Raw genomic sequence first — 5,957 nt, forward strand, 5'->3', positions numbered from 1 at the left:
TTTAATTGTCACGTTTGTAGCCCTACAACTAATGTAAGCATTAGTAATGGCTAACCAAGGTCTCCCTAAAATGATAGGGTATCCACTAAACTGGGTTTTGGGTTGGACGACAAAGAAATATGTGAGGTATTCCTAGGAGTCAATGGAGACCATCACATCCTCCAGAACTCCCTTGGGGGCTATTGTGGATACGTCTGCAAGCTGTAGCACTGTGGTCATCTTTCTCAAGGCTTCTTGGAGGTTTAGATTCAGTGTAGTTTCCTTGGTCATGACATTGATTGTGTCCCCAAGGTCAATCAGTATGTTGGGGACTAAAATACTATTAATGTGCACATCCACTACTGGGATACCGTAAACCAAATACTTTGGGGATATGATCTTTCCAAGCATTAGATAAGCTAGCTTCCCAACAACATTGATAGTGGGGGCATCTATTTTCCTTCTTCTACACCTCTTGAAACACTCTTCCCTAATAAGATTATTGTATATGGGAAAAAATTTCATGGTCTGGAGAAGGGGTATTTTAATACACAAGTTCTAGAAGCTCCACCTCTTTTGGGATGTGTTGGATTGAGGGGTAATATCTTCCTTGTCTTCTTTAAGGTCTTTAGCTGGAGAAGGTAGGTGAGCATATGGAAGTACCATCCTAGACCTAAGGTTGATCTCTTCGATATCCAAAGCATAAGCAGGATAGGATGTTTCCCCACTATAGACCTGTTGGGATTTCTTATTGTTCGGGTTGGAATTAGGTTGGGAAGGCATCTGAGGTTGCTTGGGTGGATTATTGTGGGGTAGTTAAGTTTGAGGTGGAGGAGGAAGCATTAAGGTAGGGGGTGTGGTTACCTTAGGCCTCCATCCTTGTGAAGGGTTGCCCCATTGAGGAGGTTGAGATTCATCTAGCTAAAAGGGTGGTTTGACAAGCTGAGGAGGATACTAAGGAGAATAAGACCAAGGAGAAGGCATAGACCAATGGGAGTGAGATGGATGATACCAAGGTTGAAATGGTGCACTCTGGTTTGGATTGAAAGAAGGATAATGTGCACCTTGCATGACTTGTTGATATGGTGACGAGGGCCATGTGGCCTCCTTTGTTTGATGAAACAAAGTTTCTCTAAGCCACTCTCCTCCCCTTGATATATAGCCTCATGCCTAGAAGAGAGGGTCATTTTCCATTTGCATGGTTCTCCTCATATACAGAGTATATTTCTATGACATTCAGTGAACACTCATTTCTAGGGTGCCTCTTGGTGCATCTAGAGCAAAATATGTTTAATGCCGTTTCTACCTCCTCTTGCTTCTTTTTAGTCTGCATGGTATCCATTTGTAAGGAAAAGTTACACAACATCTCACTCTTAAATTCTTCTAGAAAACTCCCTATTTCATGTTTGATGTTTGAGGTAGAGGGAGAAGACTTGACCAGACCTTGACTGGACCTACCTCTCTTCCTTGCATCCCTAAAATGATTCTTGAATATTATCTTCATTTCTTCATAAGTTGGTAAATGTCCCCACCAGACAACATATTAAGGGTTTACATTAAATCCTCCCTAATCCCTAGAAGAAGTACAAGCTTCAAGGATTTTGGTTCAAGGGTATAGTTATCCCTTTTGTATTTGAGTTGGAATCTCTCTTCGTAATCATCTAAGGATTCATTTCGCCTTAGTGTCATTCTAAAGATATCCTCCTTTTTTTCCTTTGATCTACAATAGTCCCTATATTTTTTTATTAAAATCTTGTTGCATTTGAGCCCAACTGGTGATTCTACCTCCTTCCGAGTTGATGAACCAGTGGAAGGATGCATCCTTAAAGGTAGAATGGAACAAATTTTGCTTCTTCTCACCATAAGTGTAATCATAGGTTCTACAAACCACAATAAACTCAAGCATGAATGTATCAAGGTCCTTATAAGCTAGGCCATGGAAGTGTGGGAGAGAAATGGGGCTTATATTCTTCATTATGGCTTCCCCATTGTTTTCTTTGATAGGAAAGAGTTCAATCTACCTATTTTCAACCATGGTTTGGATAGGTGATGTAGGTTCTTCCACCCCTATGGGTTCCTCAAAGATCTCTGGCTACTCACCTAAAGGATTTTCTAACTCCTCTATGGTTAGAGTAGGAGGTTCAGGGGTCACCAAAAAAGGGTGATGGTTGACCACTTGAAATGGTGGGAGTTTTCAATAGAAATTTCCCTAGATTATCCCTAACCCTACGAGGCATGAAATAAATATGTGTGATTTTTGTGTTTTCTTCTTCTTCTTTTTCCTTTAATTTTTCAAGACAAGCGAAACTGATGCAAAGTGAAATTAAAATGGAAAAGAAAGAAAATCTCATCATAAACAACGTCTACTTGGACACCTCCCTGGAAACATAACCAAAAAGTTATGAGCCCCGGTATTGCAACAAGAATATTTTATCTCGCAAGGCTACCAACTTTAATTATCAATCTGGGGTTCGTTCAAACTTAAGAGGTGGCAGTGTTGTATTCACAATAAGCTAAGCTCTACTCAAGTTTCTCTAAGGTAATGGACCAAACCAAGGCATACAGATACCATTGTATCAACTAAATCTATATTTTCAAGAATAAAAATATATTGCATAAAAGGAAGTTCTAATCTGCTTGCATGAATAGAAACATTAATCTAATTGCAGAAATGGAAATGTTAGTCTACTTGTATAAATTCAAATACTAATCTACTTACAAAAATGTAATTGCTAACCTAATTTCATAAATGTAAAGGCTACTCTACTTGCATAATGTAAACATTAATCTACTTGTAGAATGTAAACATTACATCAAAGGGAAACCTAGTCTATGCATAAGAAATAACAATTCTTGAAATGGAAGTCCTAGCTTAGAAAGGATAAACTAGAGAAGGAAAACCTAATATAAATTTCATAAAGTAAAGAGTTACATAAACCTTCAATCACCACATTCAAAATATATTATATCCTAGTAGCATATTTCTTTAAGTGCTTCATAAAATAATCATGTAAATCATCATTGTACCATTCAATTCGTGAACATGTTTACTAACCCAAATTGCAAAGATGAATTGCAATAGTGAAGAGACAAGTCCTAACTGGTCTCTAACCATTCTTAACCGTGGCTTAAAAGCCTAAGGGACATTATGAAGGGATAGGAGGAAAAAATCATGCTTCAAGGACAATTTTGGTCAAGTTTGGAGAGCTTCTACATGGTGCTACAAGATGCCACAAGATTGTTATAGGATGTTATAAGATTGCCTCGTTTTGCTACAGGATTGAATCCATGAGCATTCTGATGGCTAAAAAGGTGATATGAAGGTGAGGAAGGGTAGTGGAAGGACTTTCCAAGATTAGTACACCTCATGGACCCATCTTTCACAAGGAGAAATGCTCACGGTGGCCTTCAACAAGCCAGAAATGAACTCTTGGTAAACAATGTTTTTGAATGTTGAGAAGGAAGAAAGGAGTTGGTGCTATGATGAGAAGTGGAAATTAAAGTGGTATACCCAACAATCCCAAAATTGGACCTGCAAACCACACAAATTATTCAATCTTGCAAAACATCTAGAGCATGCTAAGAATATCAATTGGAGAAAATTAAACTAAAAGGAAAGGATGAGTCGAATTTTATTTAGAAACTTCCTACTTGAAGCAAAATGAACTCTATATTTTTATGTTTTCCAACACAAAACTCACAACCATATTTCCCAAGAATTATGATCAATAACTCTGAACAGGAAATGTTTTCATGTAAACAAAACTTGCATAAAGGATATATTGCTAATCCAAAGTACATAAAAGGAATGTGTAGAATAAATTATACAAATGGGAGAGGCTAGAGTTCCTGGATTGGTCCCTAGACCAAGGTAACTTATCCCTCTAAAACAATACTCAAATTTAAAGAAAAAATAGACTTCTCATTGATCTCAAAAAGTGCTTAAGTACATGGAATGAAAATGAAAAGTAAACTCTCTTAGGCCTAGAAATCACTATTCTTCTCTAAAATTTTGAATGATACTGAGCCCTTGTGCTTCCTTATTTATATAAAGATGGTTGAGGTGAAATATCCTTGGAAGGAGGGACACTTCCTTCCAAAATCCCTAAAAAAGGTGGATCTAGATCCCTGAGATCCTCGTAATCTTTGATTGCATCAGCTGTTAGTAGATCCTCAAACTATGGGTGAGTAAATACAAGGAGCAGTTCAAGTTATAGGTGGGTAAATGTAGGGGGAAAGCCTTGTAAAGATTACCTAGTTGCCTTCAACGTACACTTGCACAGTAAATGCACCTTTTTCCTGCACATTAATCATGTTAGGCCATAAGATATGATAAACATCCTTTGATATTACTAATAAATATAATATAGCCAAAAAGATGTTATCAAGTGCGAGGAGATAGGTAAACATGTGCTAAAGGATGGCCAAATGGGCCTTGTGATATACCTATTAGTGAGGCCCTTAAAGTTTCATTAACAACGCCTCTTTCTTTTTAAACTTGATAGTTTGAATGCATTCCTTGCTATTGCCACCGCATCCTGAGTCTGGAAATGTTTCAGGAAACCAAATTGTTTGACTGCTATATTTTTAGATAAAATGACTCTCAATTGATGTTCAATGATCTTCAAAATAAATTTATACGCAGTGTTACACAATAAAATGGTTCAATAGTCCTTAAAATTAGAAACATTTGAGACCTTTGATATCAAAGTAATAAATGTGGAATTTAACGAAACATATATATAACAATATGTCCTTGATTCCTCTGTTAATAGAAGAAAATTCTACCCCATAATATCAAGAAAATGTAGAAAAGGTTCCACCCACCAATCATCTATTCAATGCTCTTATCCATCAAAAAAGACTTTAATACAAACACCAACTCCTTTAATGTGATCGATCTTTCAATATTTTCATTCTCATCCTGATCGAACATAAGCGAGTATGTGTTGATTACTTCTAATTTTTTTTCCAAATCCACCCCATTCTTAGCCCGATATAGATCGCCAAAGTAGGAAAATTCCTCCAGATGTAGATCCTTAAGTGATGAAATGTTATTCCTCCTTGACATCTTTCAGTTCCCATATAGTGTTTCCTCTCCTCCTATTAGAGGCAAATTTGTGAAAAAAAAAAAAAACGTGTTTTTGTGCCCCCCCTGTGATCCAAATGGCATGACTTTTTAGTCGTCATTCCTTCCCTTGAGATTATCATGTGTATGCCCTTCCAAAGCCAAAATTGACGCCTTTTGATAAGCAGAGAAAAATCAGGTTGAGTAGGATCAAACATTGTCTTGAGTTTGCTATCAATCTTGATCAATTCTTGAATATTATTTCTCTTTTTATTCCTTTCCCATCCACACACCACCTTTAATTCTCTAATTTTATGGCACACCACCTCCATTTGAGAGGTCCCTCAATGGAAGACCCTATCAACCCACTTGGACTTCACCAATTCCTCGAATTCCATATTTTTAATTAACCAAGAATGATTTAACTTAAGTGGAAATCATTTCCAATTACAATCCCCATGCAAGTGAAGAAGAATTGGATCATGATCAGACAACCCTGATGGAATAACCCAAGAACAAAAAAACCAAGATGCTCAACTAGTTTTTCATATATCAAAAAATGGTCCAAACATTTTGCAATACCATCCATACCAGTTCTGACATTCATCCAACTTGGTTTAAGGGGTGGTGGAAGAATATCAACCAAATAGTTTTTACTAAAATTTTCCTTGAAATAATCCCCCAACAGGTTCGACTTACATTTATAACCCCAAATCTCATTTGTTTCCACCATGAGATTCAAGTCACCCACAAATATTAGAGACCCAATCTTAAATATACCACAACATTCCATACAGTCCTAAAATATTTGCCTAAAAATGTAGGGGGCGTAAACATTTAATATATGAAATCGATACTTTGAACCCCTAGCATAACTGGATAATAATATACCTACAATGGATTTATATGC

Source organism: Pinus tabuliformis, chromosome 8 (genome assembly GCF_031772625.1).
Source record: "Pinus tabuliformis cultivar Carrire ecotype Pingquan chromosome 8, CPIR1, whole genome shotgun sequence".
In the NCBI taxonomy this organism is placed as follows: Eukaryota; Viridiplantae; Streptophyta; class Pinopsida; order Pinales; family Pinaceae; genus Pinus; species Pinus tabuliformis.